This window comes from Eptatretus burgeri, chromosome 8, assembly GCF_056783735.1.
Source record: "Eptatretus burgeri isolate ZD-2024b chromosome 8, Ebu_testis_v1, whole genome shotgun sequence".
NCBI classification, from domain to species: Eukaryota; Metazoa; Chordata; class Myxini; order Myxiniformes; family Myxinidae; genus Eptatretus; species Eptatretus burgeri.
The window spans coordinates 56,393,407-56,408,995 of record NC_140968.1 but is presented as its reverse complement, the minus strand read 5'-3'; the positions used below and the strand labels follow the sequence as shown (position 1 = coordinate 56,408,995).

Here is a 15,589-nt window from a genome sequence, read left to right as displayed (position 1 = left end):
GCCAGCCAGCCATTCCCCTCTCCCTGAGCATCAGCAATTTCCCCCCATCCGCGCTGAGATAGTGCCGGGGGGCCCCGTTCCTCCCCCACCCTAAACGTGGTGCCAACCAAACTGCTTGCGCGGAGCACGCCGGAGAGGGCTCGCCGACCAGGCCAGGGGCACGGAGTCAGGGCGCAGCGGCACGGACATTGCGGCTTGCCCACCATCGCGTCACGAGGACGCGGGTAAGACCTTCTCGGTCTCGTGGACCTGGCCGCTCCTCCAGGTTCCACGCACATTTGGTCCACGGACCTGTCTGCCTCCTTGCCTGTGAGGGTGGCTTTCTTTCCTTTGCTTTTTGGAATGAGTGATGTGGCGCCGAGTCCCGACAAGTAGAACTGTATAAGTGTTGTAAATAATTGCCCTTTTATTCGGTCGTATTGCTTTTGTCTTGACTTATTTGTTGCATTTTGTCTTGACTGTAATATACATGCCTTCCTTGTTTCCGTAATAAATGTGCATTGCTTGTTGAACTGTTTCCTGCTTTGCTTCGTCTCCTTCCTTTTATTGAATCTCCATCTTGCATCACGTAAGGGATTGATAGTGGGTTTAACACGCCCGGTAATAATCTGAACCGTTGAGGTCGACAATAACTCCGCTCGGTTATCTCTGCAGCACAGAACGAGCCGCTTAAGCGGTTCGTGTCCGGAGTCGACCTGTGGCGTGGTACAACTCCTCGGTACGCTACTCGCGCAGGTACTTAGGTAAATCGACCATTCGGCGATCGGACCCTATTTCGCGCGGGTAGAATGCGGACTGAGTTGTGGTGAGGTTAAACTCCCACCCGTGACTGGCTCCGAGCGGTAGTTCCCGGAGGATCACGATTGAATTGTCCGTTCCGGTGGGTGACGTGGTCGCGATTCGAGTTACGTGGCCGATCGCACGCCGGCGGGCGCGAACTCGCAACAAAATATATATATATATATATATATATATATATATATATATATATATATATATATATATATATATATATATATATATATATATATATATATATATATATATATATATATATATATGCCTGGTGCTGGCTTAATGGTTTGGGTTGTGGGCTTGGGATCCCAGGATACCGAGTTCAAATCCCCCTTGGCTGTTGGATTAATACCAGGTGGGGTTGACTCGGTCTGTCATCCTTCTGAGGTTGGCAAAATGAGTACCAGCTTGCTGGTATCCTGTGTCGCAGTGGTGACCCGTCCAGGATTGTACCCAATCGCCAAGTAGACTGCTTTGGCAGCACCAATGCTCTGCACAGAGTATGGTCCCAATGGATGGATGGAAGCTTCATATCTGATGTGTAACGAAGGTGTATTCACTGCATCAAAATCCACATTCATAAAAGTGGTCTTGGGGAGTTTTTTGACCACCCCCCCCCCCCAAAAAAAAATGGCTTTCTTCTCTGAAACTACACACACGATTTTGATGAAAGTTGACCACAACCTTCATCACCCGTGATGTACCAACGTTTGTTCATGGCATTAAAAAAAATCAGCATCGAAGGTGGGTCTGCGGAGTGACTGTTGCTCCTGATCCAGGTGAATTTCAGGACATGCGGTCATATTTTTTTGGAAGCATCCATCATATAGATTGTGAGTATTCCATTTGAAGAACCTGTTGAATGCCTAATGTAAGTGCCTCTTCGACACATTTATACCAATCATAAAGACCTGGCATGCATCCGACATATTTTAGATATTTTGAGAAATTTGCAATGAGATCAAATTGATTCTGGAAAATAATTATGAGTTTTCTCATTCATTCATTTATGGTGAACTGGAACATTAAATGCGTATTTGCAATGAGAAGTATGCGAGCGGACTATTTTCACAACAGACTCTCCCACTGTTCTACGAACTAGTGCAGACTATTTCCAGTTTATTTTACTATTCCAACTATTCCCACAATTATTTTATTGACTATTGTAAGACTTACTATTGCAATGATTATTTTATTGACTAATGTAGGACTAACTATTACGATGATGATTTTATTGACTATTGCTGTACTAACTATTGCCACTTTGTTTGACTAAATCTTTTTCTCCTCCTCCTCTTCCCTTTATAAGGGGTAAGGTCTGATGGCACCAAGCTTCTGCCCTGCCTTGATGACGATACTCCTCCACCTCCCTCTGTCCTCAGCCAACTCTCTAAACACCCCTACCTTATGGATATCCCTCCTCACATAATCCTCCCATCTCAACCGTGGTCTACCTCTTTTTCCTCCTCCCTTGCTCCCACAACCCATCCGCTCTCTTTGCCATTCTTTCTTCCCCCATCCACACCAAGTGTCCAGCACATCTCAGCCAGCATTTCACCAATCTCCCCGCAAACCCATATGCACACCATTCTCCTTCCTCAATTCATCCATCCTCTTTATATCCCCCCTCTTCACTCCTGCAATCATACTGACCAAGTTGTGGTCAGTTCTGACCTTCATTCCCTTGAACATCCTTTCCACCAACCATAACTTCTGTTTCCAGCACTCCCATCTATCTCATATTCACAAACACCATTTTTCTCAGGAAAGTGTTGTTGGCCTTCTCCAGATCCACAAATCCCAGTGCCATCTCACCTTGCACCTCCAACATCTTCTCTACCAGCTGTCTCAGCATGAACATCCCATCCATCACCCCCCTACCCTTTCTAAACCCCTGCTGCTCTTCTCCGATCTCCATCTCCACCATCTTCCTTATCCTCCCATCCAGAATCCTCTCCAGCATCTTCATTGCATGACTTTGGAGTGTAATGCCCCTGTACTTCCCTGAATCTTGAACATCGCCCTTCCCATTCTATATTGGCACAATTAACCATCCTCCAATCCTCTGGCATCGAACCCTCTCTCAAACATATGTTCAACAGCCTCTACGTCCAGCTGACTACGACTCCTTCCGCTGCAATTATCATCCCTGTACACACCTTATCAATGCTGTCCCCACTTCCTCCCGTGATCTTCACCAACTCCACTTTCCCCTCTACATAATACGGTCGCTCCAGCTCGCTGTTGCTTCCTTTCCGGTTCAACAGATCATCGAAATACCCTTCCCACACCTTCAAAACTGCCCTCCTCTGTCACTAGCCTACTGCCACCATCCTTAATCACTGCCCCCCCATCCCCCTTCATGTCCTTGCCATCCTCATCCCTGTCACGAGCCAATTTATATAGTCTTCCTCCCACCATCCTCTACCAACTTGTTGTACACCTCTTCCATATTATTCCTCACCTTATCTACTGCTCTTCTTGCTGCTGGTTTTTTTTTCTGCCCATATAGGTGTGGCAAACCCGCATCTGACTGTCTCCCCCTATCATTGATCTTCTCTGTCCTCTTCCAAACCTCCTTCTTTTCACCAACTGCCTTCACTACCTTCTCCGTCCTCCATACCTGGTTTCTATCCGTTGACGATGCACCCTTTCTTTATGTCCTTCCACACAAAACTTCTGCATTTCCCATAAATGCCTCCCTGAACTTCTTTCATTCCTCCTCCAAACATTCTGCTTCTTCACTAAGTTGCTCATTCCTATCCCTCAACCTCTCATTGTACTCAACAATGATGTTTCCCCAACACTTCCCCCACTTAATAATCTTCTGACCCCTGTTCTTAATCTCCCTCCTTTTTTCCATCCATACCACAAACAACACAGGTTTGTACTGGGTGGTAACATGCTCTCCCACCACTGCCTTACAATCCTCAACCCTCCACAACTGTCACTTCCTTACCACCACAAAATCCAGTTCTGTTGTATGTTGTCCACTCTCATCAGTAATATTGTGACTTTCCCACTTTTGAAAGAATGAACCAGCTATGGCCATCTCATTCCTCGCCACCAGCTCATAGCCCTGTCTAATTCCTCATTCCACAACCAAATTTACCAACACATTCTTCTTCCTCCGGCTCTGCAAATCCCATTTGCACGTTAAGGTCCCCTGCAATGCACAGCATAACATCCAGCTCAACCATTCCAGTGCATTGCTGAATTCCTGCTTCTTTGCCCCAGTCCTTCCCGTTTGTGGCCCATATACCGACATAACACAAACCATTTGCCTCTGCATCACCACTCATCCCATAACTATCCGTCCCTTCCATCTTTCCACTCTGACCACCGACTTGCTGATCTCTTCAAATGCTATTATTCCCATGCCAATACTCCTTCCATCCCCACCTGCATGCAACAGCTTGTATGCTCCTTCCAACCTCTCGCTCTGTCTCCTTTCCAATTGGTCTCCTGCACACACAACACTTCCAACATCCTTCTCTGCATCATCTCCACCACATCGACTCCTCTCCCCCCTCCCCTCCCCCCCATTAGTCCCACATTCAAACGACCTCGCCAAACCTCTCTTCTGAACCGCTGCCCACCTGGCAGAGCTTGTACCATTTTGATCTGTTTGAGCTGCTTTGCTCATCAATCAGTGGTGCTGCCTGGGCTGACCTGCTGGACCCACTCCCCTTGCCTGTTGTCATAATCTTGTGTATGTGCACACACACTCACCATTGTCTCTCCACTTGCTCCCCACCTCCCCACCCTTTGGCTGTCCCTCCACACTTGACTCCTCACCCCTACCCTCAAGACACTCATTCCTAACCTCACCTCACTCACTCCCTCCCTCTTTGTACAGGGCCAACCCACAAAGGAAAACAGAACCTAGTCCACAGGCACAAGAACCAAATGCAGCCCATATCATTGATCCACTCCCCTCTCCCGCGGGCCTAGCCGAAACCACAGGCACAATCTTTACTAAATAATGCAGAGTAACTAGCCTGGACAATTCCCACTTTGTTTTACAGGCTAGTGTGGGCCAGCAAGTTTGCACAATTCCAACTGTTTGACTAACTAGTACGGTCTTAATTATTTTGGACCAGTAAGTACAGTTTGGACTTGTGGGGACTAGCTATTCTGAACTGGCAAAAACAAACTATCTTGCATTATTGAGTACAGACTAACCAGCAAAGACTATTCCCACTGATTTACTGTGGACGAGCACTTGCTAGTGAAAACTAACTTTGCCACTAGTACTAGTACTACTCGTGCAGACCAGCCAGTGTGGATTAGCTAGTACGGAGTATTCCCACTTTATTTTATGAACGAGTATGGAATAGCAAGTGTCGAATATTCTCATTTTCTTGTGCTAGCTAATGTGGACCAGCCAGCTAGTGCAGACTTGTTACTACGGATTAGTTAGTCTGGACTTTTTCCCATTGTTTTACTCACTCGTGTGGAACAGCTAGTGCGGACCAACGAGTGCACTGAACTGTTTCGCCATAAGATTCTCTCGATACATGATGGGATGTTCAGTGTGAACAATCACTGCTTACTGACCTGCAAAAAAGGAAAACCATCATCATTTTATGAGTATGGACCACCATGTGCTTCAGTGAAGGCATTGGATAATTACATGAGCCAGATGTAGAAGAGTAGTTCAAAATGAACCGTAGCAAGACAGGCTGATTTACACAACCAGTTGAAAAACGAGTCATATAAAAGTCATGAGTAATAATTAGCTCATCCATTACGGAGTCGAGATGATCTGTTAAAGCCATTATGATGTCTCTTTCATTCAGTCAGGTAGTTAGAAAAATTAACAATTTTTCGTTCCCCCACCCCGACTACTCCAAGGCAGCTCAATGGATCGTTTTGAAACTTGGCATGAAGATTCATGATGTCGATGCGCAAAAACTAACCAATCCCTTTAAAAAAAAAAAATTTCCATCCAGGTGGTGAGATAATTAACTAACTCAAAATGTAATTGATGTTTGTATGTCCATCACATATCACGAGATTCCATCATCCTTTTTTTTTTCTTCTTTCTCACGAGAAACCTCACGAGATTGTGAATTTAATTTTAAAAATAATGCTTTTTCATTGTTTAATATTACCCTCTTAATTTAATTTGATCTTAATCATAATTTAATTCAAACTCTCAATTACCTCATCATGTCATGAATGCTCTCTTGCCTTCTTGAAAGAAAGGGAGAGAGGAGGCCAGAGAGAGAGAGTGTGTGTGTGTGTGTGTGTGTGTGTGTGTGTGTGTGTGTGTGTGTGTGTGTGTGTGTGTGTGTGTGTGTGTGTGTGTGTGTGTGTGTGTGTAAGCAGTCCTTTTAGTCCTTATTTTAGTCCCTTTTAGTCATTTCACCTTTTAAGACACTTTCGACACTTAAGACCCGATAGACCCTTTAGACCCCAACTAGTATTGGAATGTACCCTTTGAACCTTTAGTCTCCATAAACCCTGTTGACGATTCAACACCTTAAGACCATTCAGACCCCTTTAGACACTTTACAGTTTAGACCCTCTAGACCCATTAGAATGTTTAGACCCCTTGACCATTTAGAGTTTTGAACCTTTAAAACCCCCTTAGACCAATTAAAACCATTTCGACCTTTATATCCTTTAAATCTAACTACTTCGGAACATACCCTTTAGACTCAGCCCACAGACCTTGAGACCCCTTCTGACCCTTCAGACTCTAATAGACCCCTTACACCTTTAGACCCTTTTGACCTTTCCACTCTTTAGACATAATACCATTTCAACACTATAGATGCCTAAGATGCCTTAGGCACCCTTTAGATGCCTTAGATCTCATCGACCATTTAGACCCCTTATGGCCTTTAAACTCTTATAGACTCTTTCGAGTTTAGACCTTTTTAGTCCTTTTCAAACCTCTTCAATACTTTAGACCCCTTTAGACCCTTACACCTTTTAAAACCCTTTTAGCTTTCTGGTTTGGCAAATCGAGTTTGTTCCACGAGAAGGTCGTTTTCACAGCTGCTCCTTCCACCTAATTCATTCAAAGTTGTTTTCCGAACCAGATCCGTCGTTTTTAGCTCGTCTGTTCGAAGAACAGAGAGCTATAGCGATACCCCTGGCGTGAGCGTGAGCGTCAGCGTGAAAATGTTAAAGTTTTTGGTGCAAGTTATTTAGAAGCTTGCCATTCATTTATTATGTGTACTAGGATGCTGATGTTTGGCATGGAGGTTCCCTTGGGGTTTATTATTGATGTCGTGAAGTTGAAATAAAAAAATATTTTCAAATGTTTTAAATTTTGAATTTTTGACCTGTTTTCAGCTTAACTTTTTTGTAGCACATCAACGTTAAAGTTTTTAGTGCAAGTTATTTGGAAGCCTGCCATTCATTTAATATGTGTACTCAGATGCTGATATTTGGCATGGAGGTTCCTTTGGGGTATACTATTGGTGTAGTGAAGTTGAAATTAACAAATAATTAAAAATTTTTTTTAATTTCAACCTAAGATGGTGTCAAAGCCACCCAATGCTCACCTGTTTCTACTAGACGCTTGCCATTCATTTAATATGTGTACTCGGGATGCAATGAAGTCCAAATGAAATAAATTTTGTTGGTGCACCTTTTTCAGAGACTCAATATTTGTGAAGTCAAAACAGTACATATTACTTTTTCTTTTAGATGCATTTCTCATGGCAAGGCAAGTCGGTAATGTATTATTGCATAATGTTGATAAATACCATTGCACATGCACTGTTATAATTGTGATGCCATCATAATTACAAATAATAATGCTAATGCATGGTAGTTCGACTTATTCATTAATAATGCTGCCACTATAACATGATCTGCTTTCTGGATGTCACTTTCCATTTTCAGCATTGTATTAATAATATTTTTGCATCCTTCTAGTTTCCTTTCTAATGTTTTTATCTACCACACTTTTTTACTGATTACAATATACAAATACATATATTGCTTTAAAATTATTTGGATCAGACTGCACTGCAATGCTTTATAAAAAATATTATTAGACTCATCTTTAAAAAATATTATTAGACTAGTCTTTTAAAAACGATAAATGTATAAACAGGCGAGCATTGGGTGGCTTTGACACCAACTCTGGTTTTCAGTTATTTTCGTCCGTGTGTGTTTGTATTATCAACAATTTTCCATGGTAAATCGTACCTTGTTGTCGAGAGTTGAATTTTTCTTTTTCTTTCAGCCTAGACCTTCTCGGACAGCCGGAATTTAATCGTCTCGGTGTTGTCGTTACGTTTCTCTTTTTTTTTCTGACAATTTTTGTCCTTTCTGCCCTTTTAATGCTTTCCTATTCCCCTTCGCTTAAAAAAAAGAAAATTTAAAAAAAACTCCCCCCCCCAAAAAACTTTCACAGCAAAACACGATCTTATTCTGCCTTGTACTCCCTGTACATCTCCCTTTTCCTCTATCATTTTCTCAATATCTTTAGTGAAGAAAATGCTTCTTCCTTTAAAAGTTTCTGAAAAATTATTAAAATGCCTCATTTCCCTTATTTCTCTGCAATCAGCACCCCATCTGTTCTTCTTCTTGACAATCTAATCCTATTCTTCTTCTACATAATGTACAATTTGCAACCCCGTCCCCAACCAAAGCACTTGATCTGTCATCCACCCTGCGGTTCCAACAGCACGACATTTCTTCGTGCCTTGAACCAAAATTCCAACCATGAACCCATCCCATGATATTTAGCTCAGAATGTTAAAAATGGTAATCTTGAGAAGTCCAGTTCACAGAGGTTGTCTGCACTCTACAATCAAATCCCATTATTGTTATTTTAGTGTCAAACCCTCCGTGTCAGTATCCTCCCCCACATCTCCTACAAGCCTGCGTCCTTCCAAGCCCATAACTACATGCAGTATGGTGCACGCAGTGATGTGTGTGCGGCGGGAGCAACCAGAGGTGACGGCGCGGCGGGAGCAACCAGTGGTGACGGCGCGGCGGGAGCAACCAGTGGTGACGGCGCGGCGGGAGCAACCAGTGGTGACGGCGCGGCGGGAGCAACCAGTGGTGACGGCGCGGCGGGAGCAACCAGTGGTGACGGCGCGGCGGGAGCAACCAGTGGTGACGGCGCGGCGGGAGCAACCAGTGGTGACGGCGCGGCGGGAGCAACCAGTGGTGACGGCGCGGCGGGAGCAACCAGTGGTGACGGCGCGGCGGGAGCAACCAGTGGTGACGGCGCGGCGGGAGCACACGGCGGCGTGGGTGCGGCCAGATCAGGCGGTGCTGTGGGTGCGGCCGGATCAGGCGGTGCTGTGGGTGCGGCCGGATCAGGCGGTGCTGTGGGTGCGGCCGGATCAGGCGGTGCTGTGGGTGCGGCCGGATCAGGCAGTGCTGTGGGTGCGGCTGGATCAGGCGGTGCTGTGGGTGCAGCCGGATCAGGCGGTGCAGGGGAACCAGGTGGTGCTGTGGGTGCAGCAGGACCATGCGGTGTAGCGGGACCAGGCAGTGGTGAGGGTGCAGCGGAAGCAGGCGGTGGTGAGGGTGCAGCGGAAGCAGGCGGTGGTGAGGTTGCAGCGGAAGCAGGCGGTGGTGAGGGTGCAGCGGAAGCAGGCGGTGGTGAGGGTGCAGCGGAAGCAGGCGGTGGTGAGGGTGCAGCGGAAGCAGGCGGTGGTGAGGGTGCAGCGGAAGCAGGCGGTGGTGAGGGTGCAGCGGAAGTAGGCCATGGTGAGGGTGCAGCGGAAGCAGGAGGTTTTGAGGGTGCAGCGGAAGCAGGAGGTTGTGAGGGTGCAGCGGAAGCAGGAGGTGGTGAGGGTGCAGCAGGAGCAGTCGGTGGTGAGTGTGCAGCAGAAACAGGTCATGGTGAGGGTAAAGCAAGTGCAGGCAGCGGAGAGGGTGTAGGCACTGGTGAGGGTGTTGGCAGTGTGGAGGGTGCAATGAGTGCAGGCAGTGGTGAATGTGCAGTGAGTGCAGGCAGTGGTGAGTGTACAGCAAGAGTGATTGGTCGGAATGAGGTCTGGGAGGAGGTTTTTGTGGGTGATGAGTATTAAATATGTCAATTCCTTATTGTGCAGGAAGGCTCGTAGACAGAGTTCTGTGCAGTTTTGAAGGATCGGGAGTTAGGGACATTGAAGGAAGGGTAAAACACATATCGGATCATCTACCCTGACCGTTAGGTCTAAAATAACAGGACTGGAGTTAGATTTATGTCACTATCGGAGTAAACAGAAGCAAGTTAAGAAAATAACTCGGCAAGCTAAAAGAGAGTACGAGAAGGATCTGGCTAAGAATATTATATACAAATAGCAAGGAATTCTGTCAGTAAATCAGGGGAAAATAACACGTTGTGAGGACCAGTGTGGGCCCATTGAGGAATCACACCGGGAGAGTGGTTAGTGATGAAAGTGAGATGGCAGGCTTATTAAACAGGTGTCTTGCTTCAACTTTTACACAAGAACAGTCAGGAGAATTGCCAATAGCTGAGAGTATCCATCAAGTAGGTGAGAAAGGGCTTTTATATTACAGAAGATTCAGGTTGGAGTGGAGGAAGTAAAGTAACAGCTCAGTAATCTAAGAGCAGATAAGGCTCCGGGGCCAGATAATATGCACCAGAGAGTATTGATGGAGGTGGCTGAGCGGATAAGCGAGATGTTAATGGATATTTTCAATAGTTCACTGGAATCAGGACAGGTACCAGAGGATTGGAGAGTAGCAAATATAACACCACTATTTAAGAAAGGATCCAGAGAAGAATTGGGAAACTATCAACCTGTTAGTTTGATTTCAGTTGTGGGGAAGGTGTTTGAGACATTAATTGAGGACCATAGTTCCTGTCTAACAAATCTTTGAAACAGTGTCTGATTGGGTGGATGAGGGAAAGGCAGTAGACATAGTATATCTAGACTCCAAGAAGGCATTTGATAAGGTACCACTTCAGAGGTTGTTAACCAAAGTGAGGGCTTGTCGAGTGGCTGGTCAGTTCACTAATTGGATTGCAAACTAACTTCATGATAGAAAGCAAAGAGTGGCTGTAAGTGGAAGAATGTCTTGCTGGGAGGATGGAAATACCTTGGCCTAATGTAACCCAAATTTAGTGCCATTCTGACTGGTGGATCTGGAGAAGATTTTGAAGGAATTTACATGACCGCCATTTTCACACACCTCCGGTTACGTGATCGGCATGGCTTCCACAATTTAACATCAGGACCCTGTCCTCATGTAACCCAAATTTGGTAGCATTCTGACTGGTGGGTCTGGAGAAGAAGATTTTTGAAGAAATTTACTAAGTCGGCCATTTTGACCTACTTAAAGTCACGGGACTGTAACAAGCTTTGCAATCCTCGTTACCAGTGAGGAGTGGAACAATGCTGCCAAATTTCAGCTGAATTGGCCCAGCGGTTTGGCTGGAGAAGTTAAAATATGAGACGGATGGACGGTGCACGATGACAATACCTTTTCTGGAATTACAATTGCAAATAAGCAATAATAGTCGTATCATATGGCAATTATAATAATGAACATATACTATCTGTGCTGGCCAAAGCACAAGGCTTGGTAAAAGGCAAGCTAATGCTCAAGCAGTGCATCAGGTGGGTATGCAACAAGGCTGTGAAGACAAATGAAAATTTGGTCCAGTGGACCAACTAGTTACATAATAAGGTGCATAAACTTCTCATCAACTACAGAGCAATCGGGTAACTTCCAGTCATCAGCAAGGTCATGGAATCCATCATCACACTTGATATTAAATCCTTACTTTTCTCTAACAACCTCATCTCAGATCATCAATTTGGATTCAGACCGAGTCACTCCACCTTGGACATGTTGCTTCAACTCAGCCAACAATGGATGGAGGCTCTCAATGTCAGATACGAGTTCAGGGCCGTCTCTTTGGACGTATCTCGTGCTTTTGATACAGTCTGGCATCCCGCCTTGCTCTCCAAACTCTCTGCCTATGGCATCCAAAGCCAACTCCACACATTGCTTACTAACTTTCTCTACTCTCGTAAGCAATGTCTCAACAGAATCTTTTCATCTCCTCTCCCTGTCAAGGCTGGAGTGCATCAAGGCAGTGGGCGAGGGGAGTTGATTGGCCCGCACATGAACCGCCAATACATCCAAGTCCAACCCTCTCCTTACCTTGCCTGGTTTTACAGATATGACACATACGAAATACACTTCCCGACCTCGGCTCTACGGCAAATATACCACCTCTCATGGAATACATAAAAACAGGACAACTTCGCTCTCATGGGTCCTGATTACAAAAGATATTCTAACCTACACAGTCCATATTTATTTAACATTCTCGTCAGTATGTACGATGTATTCTCTCCAGCGCAACAATAGTGTCATTTACATTGTGCAGTCCTTTTGTGGTTTGTTTTGGCTTCTGGAACATGATGAGTATTTTGTGAAAGTGGAGGATTTGGGTAAGGAAGTGGGAAAGGGAGAAGGGGTGAGGTCACTTCCTCTGCATCATTATGTTAAACATGTGCACACACGCATGCACGCACACAGCCACTGTTTGTCCTTGTGCTGTCTGCTTAGCCTCGGTGGAGCGAGGCTTTGTCATCATGTGTGAGGCTATCTGTCAATCATTTTGAGCCACAAGACTGTTTTGACTAGTTTTAACCTCCTTGTCTTTTGAAAACAACCCCTTTGCCTCCATTGCCAATTCAAAGTCCCCAACCAGCCATTTCGGCCTGGTTCACGTGGTAGATTGTTTGGTATGACATTTGTTGCATGGACAAAGACATCAAAATTGGCAGGGATTAGCACATACACGACGTGGCCAAAAGTATGTAGACACCTGCTCGTCCAACGTCTCATTACAAAATCATGGACATTAATATGGAGTTGGTCCCCCCCCCCCCCCTTTGCTGCTATAGCAGCCTCCACTCTTCTGGAAAGGCTTTCCACTAGATGTTGGAACGTTGCTGCGGGAATTGCTTCCAATCAGCCACAAGAGCATTAGTGAGGTCGAGCACTGATGTTGGGCGATTAGGTCTGGCTCGCAGTCGGCATTCCAATTCATCCTAAAGGTGTTCGATGGGGTTGAGGTCAGGGCTCTATTCAGGCCAGTCATGTTCTTCTACACCGATATTGCCAAACCATTTCTGTATGGACCTCGCTTTGTGCATGGGGCCATTGTCATGCTGAAACAGGAAAGGGCCTTCCCCAAACTGTTGCCACAAAGTTGGAAGCACAGAATTGTATTGAATGTCATTTTATACTGTAGTGTTAAGCTTTCCCTTCACTGGAACTAAGGGGCTGAACCATGAAAAACAGCCCCAGACCATTATTCCTCCACCAACAAACTTTACAGTTGGCACAATGCATTCGGGTAGGTAGCGTTCTGTTGGCATCCCCCAAACTCAGATTCATCCGTCGGACTGCCAGATGGTGAAGCGTGATTCATCACTCCAGAGAACATGTGTCCACTGCTCCAGAGTCCAATGGCGGTGAGCTTTGCACCACTCCAGCAAACGCTTGGCATTGCGCATGGTGATCTCAGGCTTGTGTGCGGCTGCTCGGCCATGAAAAGCCATTTCATGAAGCTCTCGATGAACAGTGCTTGTACTGATGTTGCTTCCAGAGGCAGTTTGGAACTCGGTAGTGAGTGTTGCAATCGATGACAGATGATTTTTCCGTGCTACGCGCGGCACTCGGCGGTCCCATTCTGTGGGCTTGTATGGCCTACCACTTCGTGGCTGAGCTGTTGTTGCTCCAAGACATTTACACTTCACAATAACTGCACTTGCAGTTGAACGGAGCAGCTCTAGCCGGGCAGGAATTTGATGAACTGACTTGTAAAGGTGGCGTCCCATGACGGTGCCATGTTGAAACTCACTGAGCTCTTCAGTTCAGCCCATTCTACTGCCAATGTTTCTCTGTAGAGATTACATGGCTGTGTGCTTGATTTTATACACCTGTCAGCAATGGGTGTGGCTGAAAGAGCCGAATACAAAAATTAGAAGGGGTGTCCGCATAAGTTTGGCCATGTAGTGTGGACATGAAAAGGTGGGTACAGCGAGACTAATCATTAGTCATACATGAGTGAAAGTGCAAACCCAACAACAAAGGAACTATTGTTAAAACAAACAAACAGCTAAATGAACACTTCGCTCTGCAAACAGATCCGTTGGGGGAATGTGGTGGAAAACTCTGTCCCACATTAACAGACAAGAAAGTATGGGACAGTTTAAAAAAAAAAATTTTTTTGCAAAGATGCTTCCTCCTCCTTCGGATGCAGCACAACCCTGTAGGTAGCATCAGTGACTGGGGGCATAGCTATGTCACTGATGCAATCAATGCCCCCGTTACCATTTTGCCAACCTTGGAAGGATGACAGGGTGAGTCAACCCCACCTGTTGTTAATCCAACAGCTGACAGGGACTCAAACTCAGGACCCTCAGATCTCAAGCCAGCCACCCTAACCGCTAAGCCAACACCAGGCTTCTGCAAAGATACCGATTGGAGATGAACCAGTGTTTTTATTCAAGCTGACAAGGAGTCTGGCTTCCGTTGGTGGTTTAATAGCTATCATGTGAAGCACGTGGCTGCTGGTTGCATCATTCTCTGGGGGTGTGCTGCTGACATAGTGCCCCGATTACCAGTACATTGGTACTTATTTTGTTGACCTTGGAAGGATGACAAGCTGAGTCAACCCCACCTGGTGTTAATTCAACAGTCGACAGGGGCTTGAACTCAGGACTCTAAGGTCCCAAGCCACACACCCTAACCGTTAAGCCAACACCAGGCTTTGTGGTTCATTGGTCGACAGCATTATAGCTTGGCCCAAATGAGATCAGTGCTTAGCTAGATTGCAAAACACCACCACCATGATGGGACGTACTGGAATGGTTGATGTTACCAAATTCAAGAAACATTCAACCATGCATTCCAGACGAATGAGTCTGCCACTGAAGGCAGACAGATGGGTTTTTATTTAAGTTTCACCATACAGCACGTGTTCCTCCTGACTTGGATTTAGAGCAAAGTTTTGGGGTGGGGATTGAAATTAAAAGGGAGGAGAGAAAGTGACGGCATTGATTTTGTCACATTGTTGCTTACGTGGATATCAAGGTGACTCATAGGTAAATCTCAGGTGTGGCTTTTCCACGTACACGTCTCTGCAGCATCGAAGAAACATAACATTAAGAGAGAAAGGTTAAGGTGTTTGCTGCTTGGTGGAAATGTGTACATAAATAATTAAATAATTATCAATGCAACTTTGAAGAATGAAGAAAACAATGAGAAAATAAATCTTAACCGATCAAACAATACCACTGCACTGTCACCACCTTAACTACAATGAATCATTCGGTGTGTGTGTGTGTGTGTGTGTGTGTGTGTGACACCAAAACTACTGGGTCATTTGCCACCAAACTTGGCATTTCTGTTCTGCAGGGCTTTCTGATCAAATCTGCCCGATTGGCCATTTGAAAATCCAAATTTTGAAAAAAAAAATAAATAAATAAAAACTTCAAAAAATTTGAAGTCACAGCTGGCTGAAATTCTTGAAGCGCAAGTGAACATCCCAGACAGAGAACCAAGGGGAGATGCAGTCATCATTGATGGCTCAGCACTTATCAATGCCCTACCTCCACGCACTTCAAAGATATTTGATGACGATGCGAAAAAAGACATCATCCCAAAGGTGGAATCCTATGGTGCCAGGTACGAGAGGGTGGACGTAGTGTTTGATGTGTACAAGAAGTCAAGTCTGAAGTCCGAGGCAAGGTCGAAAAGGGGGCAAGGAATCAGAAGAAGAGTGACAGGAACCAGTAAGACCCCAAGTAACTGGAGAAGCTTTCTTCGAGATGAC

The 15,589-nt window shown here is 45.4% G+C and overlaps 1 long non-coding RNA gene across 6 annotated transcripts in view; it reads right to left on the bottom strand.

Annotated features, from left to right (window-relative positions):
* The window catches only part of LOC147021794 (uncharacterized), a 28,271-nt gene that overhangs the window by 9,454 nt on the left and 3,228 nt on the right, over nt 1–15,589 (bottom strand). For all 6 annotated transcript variants that reach the window (XR_015060930.1, XR_015060934.1, XR_015060931.1 and 3 more), the window contains exons 2-3: nt 14,836–14,894; nt 5,248–5,355 (exon numbers count right to left, since the gene is read on the bottom strand). This is a non-coding gene — a long non-coding RNA (uncharacterized LOC147021794). The remainder of the gene's footprint in view (nt 1–5,247; nt 5,356–14,835; nt 14,895–15,589) is intronic.